Consider the following 17260-nt stretch of genomic DNA (forward strand, 5'->3'; position numbering starts at 1 on the left):
TAAATAATAACTTTGTTATTGCCTCTAGGGCATATCTCTACTCCTAATGGACGACTTGATGAATAGTTTGCGCCGTTTTTTTTGCTGATTTTTTTCGTCATCCTCCCACCTCCATTTTATTTTGTCATCCTCCCACCACATTCGTCTGGTTTTTTCGTCATAGCGCCCCTCCCCCCGGACCCGCGAACCAATAAAAACAAACATAGCGATGCACCCACAAGGTCCAGGCGGCAAACCTCTGGTCGATCCAGAAAAACGGTGTGAAAAGAATCTACGAAAAAAAATCTACTACAAAAAACCAGCGAAAGAAAAAATGGCAACTGAATCGCACGCACGTACTCCTGCCCTCGAGCGAGACCTCCTGCCCTCGAGCGAAACGAGGCTCCCTCGCACGAACCAGAGGCATCCCTCGATCTATTTCCTAGGGCATGAACGCCGCCGCCACCGCCAGTCCACCACCACCGCAGAATCCTCATCCGGCAATGTCTTTCTCTTCCGCCCCCGGCGTCGGCGCGACCTCTGAGATCGCCGCAGCCTGTGCGGAAACCCACATCAGGGCAGGACCCATAAGAGGGTATGCTTGTGGGCCGCTGCCGCCGCCGTTATCGTGGAACCCTAGGGCAGGGCATGGTCGCGTTGCGGGCAGCGAGGAGCGGCGCAAGACCATGCCGGCTATTCCCTACACCATGCAAAACCCTAGCTCCCGTCTGATACGCACTGCATCTTCCCCCTTCGGTAGATCTTCGAGTACAACGGGAGTGCCGTGGTGGCGATGGCGGGGAAGAACTGCTTCGTGATCGCCAGCGACCGGCGCCTGGGCTTGTAGCTGCAGACAGTCGCCACTGACTTCCAGAGGGTGTTCAAGATCCACGGCAAGTTGTACATTGGCCTCTCTGGCCTTGCCACGGACGCCCAGGTGTTGTTGGTCTTGAATCCTCAATTGGCGGTTTCTGGTCGTTAGCTGATCGCCCCTATTTGGTGGCTTTCGTTGGTTTAGGGTTTGGGTTTGACATGTGTGCTGTGTTACGTGTTTGTAGGTACTAGCGGTTGGTGTTCAAGCATGAACTGTACCAGCTTCGGGAGGAGAGGGACATGAAGCCTGAGACCTTTGCCAGCCTTGTCTCCACCCTCCTCTAAGAGAAATGGTGAGATGCTTCAAGTATTGGGACTCTTGGTAGCTTGATTTAGAGCATTGTGCTATTGTGGTCGTGTTAAGAGTAGAAAACATGAACCAGCGCTGAGCATGGGACGTAAATTTAGACTTGTTGAATTGCATTGTGTCAACTGGTTGACTATCCGAAGTAGCGTTGGTGTGCCTTCTATTGGATTAATATCCACATAATTTGGGATAAAAAATGATGACCCATGATATAGCTGGTGCTAGAATTTGAAATATTACCCTCTGGTACATATGTTCATATTTTGCTGATGTAATTGTGCAATTCTTCATGTGGCAGTCTGATTCATAAATCATATTTTTGATTATTTGAAATGTGTAGAATGTTTGTGTAGACACTGTATATTTTTTCTCTTGTCCTTCTGTCTTATTACCACCCCTTGTATTTGCTGAACTATGGGACAGCTAACAGAGTTATTTGATGATATTGTGGCAAACTAATTCATAAATCATATTTTTGATTAGCCGAAATGTGCAGGATCTATGTGAAGATACATTATAACTATTTTTTTCTTGCCCTCCTGTCCTATTACCACCCCTTATGTTTGCTTAAGTATGGGGACAGCTAACCGAGTTATTCCATGACATTTAGGTTTGGGCCATACTTCTGCCAACCAATTATTTTTGGGCTAGGTGAAAATGATTAGCCATTTATATGTACCATGGACTGCATTGGTGCCAAGTATGCATCATTTATTTTTCTGACAATTCTAAGCCAGCGCAAGAAGAAAACAAAGTATTATCACATGCCATTGAGGATGATCAGGAGTACTAGCGCCCTGTCCGTCCATGCTCCCCATCACCGCCGTTGCCGCTGCCATTGCTAAGGAGGACTGCTGACACTAATGCTACGAGCTGCCCACATCATGACCATCAGGGTGTTTGCTCAGTCTGCATTGCTGCTGTTATATGCTGGCGGGCGTGTTGGCGTGTTGCCGCCCGAACCAGATTTCAAGGTAAGGTCTTACTATCAATGCCATGATTGTCCCCTCGATGCACTTCTTTGTAAAGTGCTTGATAAAATCTCGATGGAGATACATGCAATGCAGATGCAGGTAATACCGTAGACTAATGTCTTTCAGTATGAGCTCCATGATGGAGATACATGCAATGCAGGTAATAAAAACTCTACACGGAGATACATGCAATGCAGGTGACAATGCACAACCAAGCTCCCAAACCGAGCCTGGTTGAAGGATGGTCGTCCGCCATCCCGTGTGTCGCTGGCATCGGGTATATAGCCATCTTCACCAGCCAGTACATCCACCTGTTGTTGAGGGCTGGAAGTCATTGCGCTACTGGACATAGCCAAGTGCGTATGTGCTATTGCACGAATGTAAAGGGCTTCTGAGAAAGGAAGAGCAATCGCTGCTGCTGTTGAGGGTGTTGAGAAGCATTGGGGAACATCTGTATCTGGTGTGTAGTCTCTTATGTTTGAATTTTATCAGTTTCTTTTATGAAAACCACTATAAATGTTACTGTCTGAAGATTTGGATTTAGCAATTTGCTCTTATAATGCTTTCTCCATATACTTTGCAGGTCCCAAGTCCCAACACTTTTGTTGAAACTCTTCATGAACGGATGTTTAGGAAATCACTGTCCAGAATTATATATGAGACTTCAAAGTAGGTAAGATCGTGTCATTTTTTAATAAATTCCTTTCTTGAGTATTTATAGAATAAATGATATTACAGAACTGTTGTACCAAATAACACTGTGTTGACTTCATAAAAAAAGATGTTTGAACTAAAAGTAAGTTCAGCAGTTGTTGCGACTGAAAACAAGACTGACGGAATTCTGATGTCAGGACCTTTCCTGAATACAATTAGATCACTTGTAATTTCTATAGCAGCATTGCACTAAAAGCTACTTTATTTTTACACCGATCAGCTCAAGAGATATATTGATGCAAGTTATAGCCCAAAATCTTCCACCCAAGTCTACTACAATCCAGAAGGTAAGCAAAGCCAAAATATATTATCTTCACATTCTTATGTATTCACACTATATTCTTTTGTATTTTCTCTTCATCTGTCATGCCATCATGTCTCGAACTCTTTTCGATAGGTCATGACCCAGAGTCCAAAATGTGCCATGATTGATATCCCGATCGTTGAAGCCCTACACACAATGCATGATTGAAAATTTCTGCATTTGCCTGTTCTAGACAGGAGTATGTGGAAAAATGAGCAATGGAGTTGATCTAATTCAACTTTTTTTGTGAAGGCTGTTAAATTATGAATAATGACTTGTCATTATCCAGATGGGAGTGTCGTAACTGTTGTTGATGTCCTTCAAATAACTCATGCTGCAATTGCAACAGTGAGTAATAATTTCCTCCTGCTTGAGCTTATGTATGCGCACTCTGGCTTGCTCCTTTGTGTGCACTTTTAGGTTTTGAACTGGAACATGTATATTGACATGGAGGTTCATGCTGTAATCTTGAGTTGATGCTGTAATCTGTATCTTGTTATAAGTTGCATGATGGAAGTTACTAGTGCAACTTTATAGGAAAGTGCCAAATATACAAGTTGTATGGACCATTAGATAGTGTATATGCTATCTGGCCTGCTTAAAAATTGTTCTAGCTAAGGTTACTGTCAGTGTTGTGTATTCTTATCGTTACTCTATATGTATAAGTTTGGAGACATCATGCATGTTTTGTTTATATGCCATGCGTGTTTGTGTTGTTGTATTCAGGTGGAAACAGTGGAGCAACGGGCTCCGAGGTGACTTCTTTTATGGTGCAGAGCTTCTGGGATCTAACAATGTCAACTGGGCCTCGATGATGATGATGATTCCAGAAGGTAAGCATTTCTTTTTCAAAACATGATTTTGATGACATGGTTTTTTTCTGTGACTAAATCACTATGGCATCTCTCAACGAAGGATCAACTAAAGTGGCATCCGAGACAATAGAAAATGGGAAGATCAGCCTTCTTTCTGGCGTCAGGCTTATCAAACACTTTTGGGTTCAAGATTCAGGACAAACAAGGCATGATGCACATATTTAACTCTGGTATGCACTGTCATTTTGTTATCACGCTAGCTGGAGTTGTACCATCGCTCTTTTCCCATGTCATGCCCAGTAATTTATATTATAGCGTGTAAGGTTCAAGTGTGATGTTCAAATTTCAGACACGAGTAGACTGACAGAATTGATAATGTTGATTCTTTAATCACTTCGCAATGACGTTGATAAATCGAACCTACCTCAAATTCTGGTATTGGTCAAGCTCCATTGTCTACATATGTGCCTATATACCTATATCACTATGTCAGTTCTCTAAGGTTTCTTCTTTTCCTGATACCATTTGATAGTACGAAGATGATGATCACCATACTCTCATCGGATACCGACCTTATACCGGCTGTGGACCATGCAAAACAAATCGGTTGGAAGGTAATAGGAGGCAAATTCAACCTTCACCTTTATTCATACAACATTACTTAATGAGAATATAAGAACATAACTGGATGGGCTCACATTTATTTGTTGTGTCATATACTATACAAGGAGATACAATCTGTCATACTTTTTAGTTTTGTATAGGTCGCGCTAAGGATTCAACAAATGATGACCAATGTGATGTGCAAAGATAAGAGTAATAGACCATCCGAAGTTTACTACATGTTCTTGTCTTCTTTGTCTATTGCATATTTTTTCTTGTAACATTTGATATATTCAAATAAAGTGCAAGTTGTGACTGAAAGAGTAGACATTTTTTATTTATGTAAAATTTGGCAACAAAAAATTGTAGTCTTACCAATCATGCGGTGTGGCTGCTCACCGGCGCCGTAGAAGTGGGGGTTTAGAGGTATGGCTAGGGGCAACGGTGGACCATCGGAGAAGGTGGCTCAGGCAGGGCGGCATACGACATTGGCACCAGCTGCAACCAGTGCCGAAAGGTGGGTGATGGGAACTCAAGGAGGTAGAAGACGACAACGAGCATGGAATTTTAGAAGAGGGGGTGGGGTGGGGTAGAGGGATGGTCGGGGGCAACGGTGGATCTAAGGCGAAGGCGACTCTGGGCAGGGGAAGAAAAGGAGGATGCATAACTTCAGATCTGATTGAATGCAGTCAGAAGATGGAGACTTGAAGGAGGAATTAGTGAAGAATGGGAGGGTGAATAGAATAAGGAAACCAATCAAATACGTGTAGGTATGACATGGTGCTTTTTTTAATCTCTTGAGGATGTCAATATTTTTCTACAGTTACATATATACAACTGAATCTTAAAGGGAAAAAATGATTAGGTACACCATAGAATTAATCTCACTTGGTTTATTTATTACTCTGTTTTTATCAACCAACATGCTTGCCAAATTTATAATTTGTTATTTGCTTACCCCACTGCAATATTCTCCTAAGACATACTCCCTCCGTCCCAAAATTCTTGTCTTAGATTTGTCTAAATACGGATGTATCAACTATCAAGTCACGTTTTAGTATTAGATATATCCGTATCTAGACTAATTTAAGACAAGAATTTTGGGACGGAGGGAGTATATATGTGTACTCGGACAGAATCACAAAAGCTTTGTGTCTTGATGTGCATTGGTTGATTAAATGTCCGTGTATATCTGCTTAATTTTCTAACCAAACATAAAAGCTTTGTGTCTTGACATGTTCATAGAAGTGACGGGATTCATGATACAAGCCTAATAATTTGAAAATATTTTTACGGTCCTACCAGGGGAGTGAGTGGAGACAGCAATGAGTGGCTCAGCACGTCAACTAGCTGCCGCCTATGAGGGGAGTGAGTGGAGACGGCCAGATCTATGCGGCAGAGGGGCGATGGAAGCTCGAGTGGAAGATTCCTCGCCGGCATGGGAGCAATTTGTCGGGCCAGATCAACCCTAAAGCTCATGCATGGACGTGAGGTCATGTCATTATTAAGAAGTTCAATCTTTGAAAACTAAGAATGTGGCGCTGTGTAAAAATAGAAAGGTGCTAGAAAATTGGCTCTGACCAATTTCGTTTGTAGCTGTGAGCATTGCTAATTTCTGTCAACATGAATCATATCTGGACTATTTATATAGCTACCATACTGAACAAAATTGTTTGATTAATGTAACGCTCCTAAATAGATTGGTGAGTGTGCCATGTCATTTGGTCTCTTTACACTAACAGAATAATTTTGTTAGTGCATGATCTATTAATATTGACTTGGGATAAATGTGCTTGATCTATTAATATTGATAAGAGAGAAATGTGCTTCCAAAATGTTATCTTGACAGCAACATTTTGCAGTTGTTTTGCCAAAATGTATGTTAAACATAGGTGTCAATTTTGGAGCAGATGATAGATTGTTGTGTTGATTTATATTTTAATAACAAAATGATTAGGCTTTGCACAGTGAGAAACACACAAAGAAGAAGAAGGAATGTGGGAGAGGGAGGGGAGGAGAAATATGACAAGGAGATGCATTTATTTACCATGTCACGAGCATGAATGTCATCAATGTAAATAGTCTAACTCTCATATCACATGGCATTTCTCTTTGTATATACATTGTTGTTAGCAACATATTTTTATTTTTTTTTCATATTTTGTTAGCCCGTGGCAACGCACGGGCATTGAACTAGTTTCCTTCAGTCTCCCACTTGCACTAATCTAGTTCACATCGCCATGTGATTTCACCAATAGTTCACATCTCTATGTGATTAACACCCATAGTTCACATCTCCATGTGACCAACACCCAAAGGGTTTACTAGAGTCAATAATCTAGTTCACATCGCTATGTTATTAACACCCAAAGAGTACTAAGGTGTGATCATGTTTTGCTTGTGAGAGAAGTATAGTCAACGGGTCTGCTAAATTCAGAGCCGTATGTATTTTGCAAATATTCTATGTCTACAATGCTCTGCACGGAGCTACTCTAGCTAATTGCTCCCACTTTCAATATGTATCCAGATTGCGACTTAGATTCATCTGGATTGGTGTAAAAACTTGCATCGACGTAACTCTTTACGACGAACTCTTTATCACCCGAATAACTGAGAAACATTTCCTTAGTCATCACTAAGGATAATTTTGACCGCTTTCAGTGATCTACTTCTAGATTAGTATTGTACCCCATTGCCAAACTCATGACAAGGTACACAATAGGTCAGGTACATAGCATAGCATACTTTATAGAACCTATGACTGAAGCATATGGAATGACTTTCATTCTCTTTCTATCTTCTGCCGTGGTCGGGCTATAAGTCTTACTCAATTTTAAACCTTGTAATACAGACAAGAACTCCTTTCTTTGACTGATCCATTTTGAACTCTTTCAAAAACTTGTCAAGGTATGTATTCATTGAAAAATCTTATCAAGCGTCTTGATCTATCACCATAGATCTTCATGCCCAATATATAAGCAACTTCACCGAGGTCTTTCTTTGAAAAACTCTTATCAAGTATCCCTTTATATTATCCAGAAATTCTATATCATTTCCAATCAACAATATATCATCCACATATAATATTATAAATGCTACAGAGCTCCCATTCACTTTCTTGTAAATACAGGCTTCTTCAAAAGTCTGTATAAAAACATATGCTTTGATCACACTATCAAAGCGTTTATTCCAACTCCGAGAGGCTTGCACCAGTCCATAAATGGATCGCTGGAGCTTGCACACTTTGTTAGCACCCTTTGGATCGACAAAACCTTCTAGTTGCATCATATACAACTCTTCTTCCAGAAATCCATTCAGGAATGCAGTTTTGACATCCATTTGCCAAATTTCATAATCATAAAATGCAGCAATTATGAACATGATTTAGACAGAGTTAAGCATCGCTACAGGTGAGAAAGTCTCATCGTAGTCAACTCCTTGAATTTGTCGAAAACCTTTTGCGACAAGTCGAGCTTTGTAGATAGTAACACTACCATCAGCGTCCGTATTCCTCTTGAAGATCCATTTATTTTCCATGGCTTGCTGATCATCGGGCAGGTCCACCAAAGTCCACACTTTGTTCTCATACATGGATCCCATCTCAGATTTCATGGCCTCAAGCCATTTCATGGAATCTGGGCTCATCGTCGCTTCCCCATAGTTTGTAGGTTCATCATGGTCTAGTAACATGACTTCCAGAATAGGATTACCGTACCATTCTGGTGCGGACCATACTCTGGTTGACCGACGAGGTTCGGTAGTAACTTGATCTGAAGTTTCATGATCATCATTAGCCTCCTCACTAATTAGTGTAGGAATCACTGGAACTGATTTCTGTGATGAACTACTTTCCAATTCGGGAGAAGGTACAATTACCTCATCAAGTTCTACTTTCCTCCCACTCACTTCTTTCGAGAGAAACTCCTTCTCTAGAAAGGATCCATTCTTAGCAACAAATATCTTGCCTTCGGATCTGTAATAGAAGGTGTACCCAACAGTTTCTTTTGGGTACCCTATGAAGATACATTTCTCCGATTTGGGTTTGAACTTATCAGGTTGAATTTTTTCACATAAGCATCGCAGCCCCAAACTTTAAGAAACGACAACTTTGGTTTCTTGCCAAACCACAGTTCATAAGGCGCCGTCTAAACGGATTTTGATGGTGCCCTGTTTAACGTGAATGCAGCTGTCTCTAATGCATAACCCCAAAACGATAGTGGTAAATCGGTAAGAGACATCATAGGTCGCACCATATCCAATAAAGTGCGGTTAGGACGTTCGAACACACCATTACGCTGTGGTGTTCCAGGTGGCGTGAGCTGTGAAACTATTCCACATTGTTTTAAATGAAGGTCAAACTCATAACTCAAATATTCGCCTCTGCGATCAGACCGTAGAAACTTCATTTTTCTTGTTACGATGATTCTCCACTTCACTCTGAAATTCTTTGAACTTTTCAAATGATTCAGACTTATGTTTCATCAAGCAGATATACCCATATCTTCTCAAATCATCTGTGAAGGTCAGAAAAAACGATACCCGCCATGAGCATCTACACTCATTGGACCGCATACATCAGTATGTATTATTTCCAATAAGTCAGTAGCTCGTTTCATTGTTTCGGAGAACGGAGTTTTAGTCATCTTGCCCATAAGGCATGGTTTGCAAGCATCAAATGATTCATAATCAAGTGATTCCAAAAGTCCATCTTTATGGAGTTTCTTTATGCGCTTTACACCGATATGACCCAAACGGTAGTGCCACAAATAACTTGCACTATCATTATCAACTTTGCATCTTTTGGCATCAATACTATGAATATGTGTATTACCACGACCGAGATTCAATAAACCATCAACATTGGGTGTATGACCATAAAATGTTTTATTCATGTAAACAGAATAACAATTATTCTCTGTCTTAAATGAATAACCATATTGCAATTAACATGATCAAATCATATTCATGCTCGACGCAACCACCAAATAAAATTTATTTAGGTTCAATACTAATCCTGAAAGTATAGGGAGTGATCGATGATGATCATATCAATCTTGGAACCACTTCCAACACACATCGTCACTTCATCCTCCACTAGTCTCTATTTATTTTGTAATTCCTGTTTCAAGTTACTAATCGTAGCAACCGAACAAGTATCAAATACCCAGGGATTACTACTCTCGGTGTTCTGGGGACGGGGGTACCCAAACTTGCCTGCCTGCGGCCTGTGGCGTGGCTCAAGTGTGGGCCTAGTGCAGACCATCTTCATCAATGCAAACTCAAGACCCTCGCGGAGGGCCAAGCCTCGCGGGGCATACGACGCAAGGCTTCCTCAGGGGCGGCCTCGCCATGCAGGCTCGCGAGGAGGCGGAGAGATCAAGGCAAGGGTACCTCGTGAGGTGCCCGTGACGCAAGCCGTGATGATCGAGACCAGGCGGGCGCCGGCCTGCGCAGTGTCCTTGCTTCCTCTTTGGTGCAAAGGGGCAAGCACAGGCGTAGGGTACCGAGGCATCAGGCAAAGGTTACCATTTCGGTGCAACAAGACCAAGACCAGTAGAGCGGCAGGATGGAGATCACCATGGAGCCCAAGACGGCGTCATCGCCAGTGCCTTTGGCAGCCGAAGACCAACTTTAGTCAGGATAACTTGTACTAGATGTTCCCCTTTGAAATGGCCGTTGTTGGCGCCCTTCCCGCTCAATATTTGGGAAGAGGACCAGGGCCTCTATATATAGAGATAGCCACCGCAGTAGGAAGGCATCGAGTTCTCACAAATCCAAGAGGGATCAGAATCCTTTCCTACGAAGAACACCACACCAGCTCAAGAACACCTCTCGCGAGGCTGTTCTTCCCCTTGTACTATTCATCATCAGCCCCTGAGGCAATCCACCACACCACACACTGGAGTAGGGTATTACACCACAACGGTGGCCCGAACCAATATAAATCTTGTGTCTCTCGTGTTGTTCATCGTTTAGCTTAGATTCTCGCGAGGCGATCGGACGTGGATTGGTAGGGGGAAGATCTCCGCGCGCACCCCAGAGTTTGAACCTTAAGGGTCTGCCGGAACCCAACATCCAACATTTGGCGCGCCAGGTAGGGGTGCGCCGGATTCTTTCTTCCGCTGTTCCGCGTTTGATCGTCCGTCGTGTCCATGGCTGACGTTCGCCGGGCTCGCGCCGAGCGGCGGGCTGCTCTCGCTGCCCGCGTCGCCCATACAGCTCCCGTCGGCGGGTGTCCCCATCGTTCCCCGTCGCCTGCCGCCAACGCTGCCACCGCCCCGACGGGGAACGAGCAGCAGGCCTTGTCGCTGCATCCCTTAGTGCGGCGGGAAGGCTGCACTACCACCCCGTCGCTGACTCCAGCTGGTTCGTCGTCCCACGCCCTTCGCGCTCCCACGGACGTGCACGCCGCGTTGCTCCTGGCGCGTGAGCTCCTGCACTACCGCCCTGTTGACGACCTCTACAAGGAGTGGCTCACTTGCATCATCGAGCTCGTCAGCGCCGCAGGGGGCTCCCCTGCGCCGTCCCTCTCGCTGCCTCGCCCTCCGTCCTGCATGGGTGATGCAGCCCAGGAGGTGGCTCCGCCACCTCCTCCCCAAGAAGGCGCCCTGGCTCCAAGGCGCGCGGCCCCTAGACAAGATCCACCGCGTCCAGCGCCCGCGCGACAAGAAAGGAGCTGCCAAGAAATCCCTCGTCCCCAAGAAGGTGCTCGCATGCTTCCTGCACTGGCACGCCATGACCGCATCCCTGTGCCAGCACGTCAAGACCCCGCGCTGCTCCTGGAAACGGCGCGCGGGAATCCCTAGGAGCAAGTCCCGCGACAACAGAGAGCTTCGGTGGCCACCGCAGGCTGCCACGCCTTCACCACCGAGCTATGCAGTGTCGCCTGGCCGGGCAAGTTCAAGCCGGACCTGCCTCCTCGCTACGATGGCACTGCCGACCCCACAGAGTTCTTGCAGCTCTACGAGCTGGGCATCGAAGCCGCCAACAGGGATGAAAAGGTCATGGCGAACTGGTTTCCCAAGGCGCTCAAGGACGGTGTCCGCACCTGGCTCCTGAACCTGCCTCCTGGCACGATCTCCACCTGGGACGAGATGCGCACCCGCTTCATCGCCAACTTTCAGGGCACTCGCGACCGTCCACCGGTCGTGGGTGACCTGCGCCGCATCAAGTAGCAACCCGGAGAGACCTTGCAGAAGTACATCCAGCGCTTCAACAATGCTTGCCTCAAGATTCCCAAGGTGACCGAGGAGGCCATCATCTCGGCGTTCTCCGACGGCGTCCGCGACGTCAAGATGAAGGAGGAACTAGCGATCCACGAAGATCTGTGCACGTCTCTGGAGCTGTTCAACCTGGCGACCAAGTGCGCAAGGGCTAAGGAGGGACACCTCTCCCTTCTCGAGCTCCCAGCTGCAGATCCAGAATAGAAGAAAGCCAAGGCCAAGGATGTGAAGCGCAAGGGAGCAGTTGTGCTCGCAGCAGAGCCAGACACGAAGCGCGGCAAGGACCAGCCGAAATCATCCAAGGGCAGCCGGTACTGCGTGTACCACGATCTCCACACTCACAACACCAACAAATACCAAGAGCTCAGGGCCGTACGAGAAGGACGTGTCGGCCGACGCCCCGAGCGCAACGATCGGGGCTACGGCCGAGGCGGAGGAAGAGGCGGAGGACAATGGGAAGACCGTGGCCCTCGCCAAGGGTGGCGTGACCAGCCTCGCGAGGACCGCTGGCAGGACCAGCCTCGCGAGGGGGCTTGGAGGGATCGGCCTCGTGAGGATCGCCCACAAGGCAACACAGGCCTTCCACCACCGCCAAGAAGGAATGACGACCATCATCAGGACGAGGGGGCTGGGGGCTTCCAGGAGCCACGTGCTATCGCTTGCATCTTGGGCGGTGCCCAGGCCCCAGCCTCTTAGCGCATCTTCAAGCAGTTTGCTCGCGAGGTGAATGCAGTCCTCCCCAAACTCGAGGCCACGCGCCCACTCAGGTGGTCCGCGTGTGCCATCATGTTCAGCTCAGCGGATCAGCTCAAGTGCATGGCAACAGCCGGTGCCCTCCCAATGCTCTGTTCCCCAGTCATCAGCAATGTGCAAGTTACCAGGACCCTCATCGACGGCGGAGCAGGGCTCAACGTCCTGTCCGTCGAGACATTAAACAATCTCCAAGTGCCATACGATCAGCTTCAGCCGACCAAGCCTTTCTCAGGAGTCACTGATGGTTCCACTATCCCGATAGGGCAGGTCTGCCTCCCTGTCACCTTTGGACAGCAGAAGAACTATCGTACCGAGCTCATTGACTTCGACGTTGCCCACATTCACCTGTCATACAATGCCATCCTTGGATATCCAGCCATGGCCAAGTTCATGGCAGTGACTCACCATGGCTACAACGTCCTCAAGATGCTAGGAAGTGGCGGAGTCATCATGGTCCCCTGTGAAGAGAAGGATGCGGTGTGCTCTCTTGAGTGCGCCTTCCAAGCCGCGTCGATCGAGGACCCAGACAACAAGAGTGGAAACCTCCCTGAAGCAGCTCCCAAGAAGAAGACATCACCCAGCTCAAGGCCTCAGGAGGCAGGCACCTCTGGAGGCACCGCACCAGGATCTGCGCCCATCCAAGGAGCGCCACCCTCTGTCGCATAGGAAGGCGCACCCGGCGCCCACCTTGGGCAAGGCTCGGGGGCTCTCTCCTGGAGGGTCACTGACTTTGGCACGATCATGAGGGAGGTGCTCGGGCACCACTTGGAGGCGTGCTTCTTGGCACACTTCCCTCAGGAAGGCATAAGGCAAGGAGGGCCCAACCCTCAGGAGTTCATAACCAAGGTTACTCAGGAGCTGCAGGAATCGAGAGTCATGCACGGCAGCTGTCGCCTACCCAGCGTAGCTCCCCATCCAGGCAAGGATGGCGGGCTGCGCGTCTGTGTCGACTACCCAGGGCTCAATCGAGTCGTGTCTCAGGAGCGCTTCTGGCCTTCACGCGTGGGGCGTTGCGAGGGTCCACCTCACAGTTACGTTCGCATGCCTTTCGGCCTGCCGAACGCGGCTGCTGCTCACCAGCATCTGATGAGGAGCATTCTGGAGGCTCAGGTGGCCAGGCACCACACGTTCCTGGAGGAAATGGAGATGGACCTCGCCGAGCCGCCCGGACCTCCAGAGCCTCCCGAGGCTCAGAGTTCCGAAGGCTCGTGAGGATTGGCTTCCTCACCGCGCACCATCAGCTACTCCAACAATCGCTCTGCAATGGTATCAGGTGACATCCTTCGAGTTTCATTTCAGCTGGGAGCGCCCTTGGGGCTGCATCATTCCCAGGTCGCATGGGTCTGTCCCTGCGGCATGTATCCATTCTGCTTATGTCTTTAGCTTACTTTGTTGGGGCGCCCCACGGGCTGCATCATCCTTAAGCCGCTCGGGCGTGACCCAGTGGCGTGTGTCTTTCCTTGCATCTATCTAAGTTGGATTGCCTCTTCATGCTTAACCTGCCTGTGATAATCGCCTGCTCGATTGACACCTACCTTTGGAGCCGCTCGCTCTGGCACAATGCTTGTGCATGGGTCTGTCCCTGCAAAGTCGACAAATCTGAGTGGTTGAGCTCTCGCCGCGGCAGCCCCGCAAGGCGCTACCTCACCAGGCCCTTAGTGCCTCAATCACTCCCTCGGAGCAACCAATGGCTGGCTGGCAACCGTAATGGCAGTCCTTGTTTTCCTCGCATTGGTTTACAAGGTCCATCTAAGGAAGAATGTGGGGGTCGTCGAGAGCTCTCTCTCTCTCTCTCTCTCTCTCTCCCTGCGATCCGCTCGCGCGTTAAAGGGGGGCGCCTGAGCATCGCGACTCAGGGGCTCTTACTGGCTCTCCAGCCCTCACCCCCTGGCCTTGACCCACGGCATCGCGACCTGTCATACCAGCGGCGGCTGAGCTTGCTCGACGGCCGGGACCTGAGGACGTAGAGCATGAAGGAAGGTGCGGGAAAGAGGGGAGAAGCTCACGAGGGCCTGAACAAGCGACATCCCAGCTGCCGACGCGCAGGTCCGGCACCTCGCCAAGGAACGACTCCAAGCTCCTGAGATAAGTCACGCTCCTAGAAAAGCTAAATCAACACGACACCAAACCCTCGCCTAATGCGGTTCTGTCACGGCGACGTTGCCTTCCTTTCTCGCCCAGTGGAGGCTGCTTGACCGCTAAAGGGGACCTCCTGAGCATCGCGCCTTGGGGGCTCTTACTGGACCTTGGGCCGCTCACCTCCTGGCCTTGACCACGGCATCGCGACCTGGCATACCAGCGACGACTGAAGCCTGCATGGGGACCGGGACCTATTAGCGTAGAGCATCAAGCCCTCGTGAGGATAGAAAGGGGGAGCCGAGCCAAGACAGGACAAGCATCTCGCATCGCTCCATAATAAGATAATATTCACAAAAGACATAGCAGGCGTTTACATACCCCCACGGGGTGTTTCCTTGATTCTTCGCAGGGAACAAAAGGTGCTAATCCTAAGGGACGCTAACTACGCGCGCCTCCATGGTCGACGCCATCATCAATAGTGGGCCACCAAGTGCCGGCACCAACCCCATCTAGATCAGCCGCGCCGGCGGCCCGATGCGGCTGCCCTGCTCTGAGCACGACATGAGCTCGGGGGCTCGTAGCTGTCGTCGCTCGTCTCCGGAGTCACGAAAAGCTCGGGAGAGTCGCTGGACCCTCTGGCTTCTCCGCTGCTACCAGAGGAGCTTCTCAGGAAGCGGTAGGTAGGCCTAGCCCTCGCCACTTCGATGCCTCGGCCGCCTACCCTGGGGCAACACTCCAGTCGGCGTCCTTCCGTGTCGAAGACCTTGAAGAACATCAAGGAGGCGCCATCGTATTCGAAATGAATCACGAGGGCACCTCCTGTTCGGCAGACCCAGGCGATCTCGCCCCAGCCCCGGGTCATGTAGACCTTGCCCGGAGCGACAACCTCAACCTCCACTCCGGTCGTAGGGGTACTGCAGTCAGCGTGTTGCAGCCAGATCTCAAGAGCCCCCCTCAGTGGCATATCGAAGGTGAAAGAGGGAGGAAGGCAAATCCAAGAGCTTAGAGGCATGGCGGCGTGAAGCATGAGCTCGCGAGAAGAGCCCTCGGCATGGACTCCTGGGGCGACGACACGCACCGCCGTGATTCGTCAGCATCGCCAGCGGCGCAGGCGGTGCCTCTCGGGGTCCTCTTCTCTAGGGCCCTCAGCCCGAGTGTACAAGGGCAGCAGAAACCCAGGCGGTGGCCGCTCGTACCAAGGCCTCGACCTATCCTACCATGCGACCTTGTCGCGGCGGCCGGGGACCGGCCGCTTCTTTGGCGGGAGCGGGTCGGGACCCTCTCGGGGGGCCTTCCCTTTCTCTTTCGCTGAGAACCGGCGGATCGGCGCCAATGGCGTGAAGATGGAGAAGGGGCGAGAAAGAAGGAGTGAAGCAAGAAGAGATGGACTGCGGGGGCTCTCGCCCGTCCGTACTTATAGTCCAGAGGAGGCCAACCGTCGGCCTCCATGATCGCAGGTAATCATGACTCATTTTTGCATGCAGGGACTTGTCAAGTCGGGCAGTTGCTGAGGCAGCGTGGGGAAGCGGAGATGCCCACGTCCAATCAACCGCCACGTGGCGCCCAAGGCCGCAGGCTGTTGGGGCCCCGGCGCTCCGCACTTGCCCCTTCGCTTCCCTGCTAAGCCAAGCCCAGCGCGCCTTGGGCCCGGGGGCTACTGTCGGCGTTTTGGGGACGGGGGTCCCCAGACTTGCCTGCCTGCGGCCTGCAGCGTGGCTCAAGTGCGGGCCCAGTGCGGCCCATCTTCATCAACGCAAAGTCAAGACCCTCGCGAGGGGCCAAGCCTCGCGGGGCAGACGACGCAAGGCTTCCTCGGGGGCGGCCTCGCCAGGTAGGATCGCAAGGAAGCGGAGAGATCAAGGCAAGGGTACCTCGCGAGGTGCCCGTGATGCAAGCCCTGACGATCGAGACCAGGCGGGCGCCAGGCGGGCGCCGATCTGTGCAGTGTCCTTGTTTCCTCTTTGGTGCAAAGGGGGCAAGCACAGGCGCGGGGTACCGAGGCATCAGGCAAAGGTTACCATTTCGATGCAACGAGACCAAGACCAACAGAGCGGCAGGATGGAGGTCACCGTGGAGCCCAAGACGGCGTCATTGCCAGTGCCTTTGGCAGCCGAAGACCAACTTTAGTCAGGATAATTTGTACTAGATGTTCCCCTTCGAAATGGCCGTTGTTGGCGCCCTTCCCGCTCAATATTTGGGAAGAGGACCAGGGCCTCTATATATAGAGATAGCCACTGCAGTAGGAAGGCATCGAGTTCTCACCAAGCCAACAGGGATCAGAATCCTTTCCTACAAAGAACACCACACCAGCTCAAGAACACCTCTCGCGAGGCTGTTCTTCCCCTTATACTGTTCATCATCAGCCCCTGAGGCAATCCACCACACCACACACTGGAGTAGGGTATTACACCACAACAGTGGCCCGAACCAGTATAAATCTTGTGTCTCTCGTGTTGTTCATCATTTAGCTTAGATTCTCACGAGGCGATCGGACGTGGATTGGTAGGGGGAAGATCTTCGCGTGCACCCCAGAGTTCGAACCTTAAGGGTCTGCCGGAACCCAACATCCGACAACTATGAGCACTAGTAAGGTACACATCAATAATATGTATATCAAATATACCTTTGTTCACTTT

The 17260-nt window shown here is 49.2% G+C and overlaps 1 long non-coding RNA gene across 10 annotated transcripts; it reads left to right on the forward strand.

Annotated features, from left to right (window-relative positions):
* The first annotated feature begins 308 nt into the window (after positions 1–308).
* Positions 309–6213, forward strand: LOC123045345 (uncharacterized). Of its 10 annotated transcripts, XR_006421332.1 has the most exons (10): positions 310–2593; positions 2717–2806; positions 3068–3134; positions 3245–3499; positions 3878–3984; positions 4067–4196; positions 4316–4401; positions 4499–4580; positions 4731–4782; positions 5875–6213. It is a non-coding gene; the product is annotated as an uncharacterized lncRNA (long non-coding RNA). The 10 variants fall into 10 exon arrangements; XR_006421334.1 differs by lacking the exon at positions 4316–4401; XR_006421325.1 differs by lacking the exon at positions 4731–4782 and having other exon boundaries at positions 311–2593.
* The last annotated feature ends 11047 nt before the right edge of the window (positions 6214–17260 follow it).

The sequence above is a fragment of the Triticum aestivum genome, chromosome 2B (assembly GCF_018294505.1).
Source record: "Triticum aestivum cultivar Chinese Spring chromosome 2B, IWGSC CS RefSeq v2.1, whole genome shotgun sequence".
Lineage (NCBI taxonomy): Eukaryota > Viridiplantae > Streptophyta > Magnoliopsida > Poales > Poaceae > Triticum > Triticum aestivum.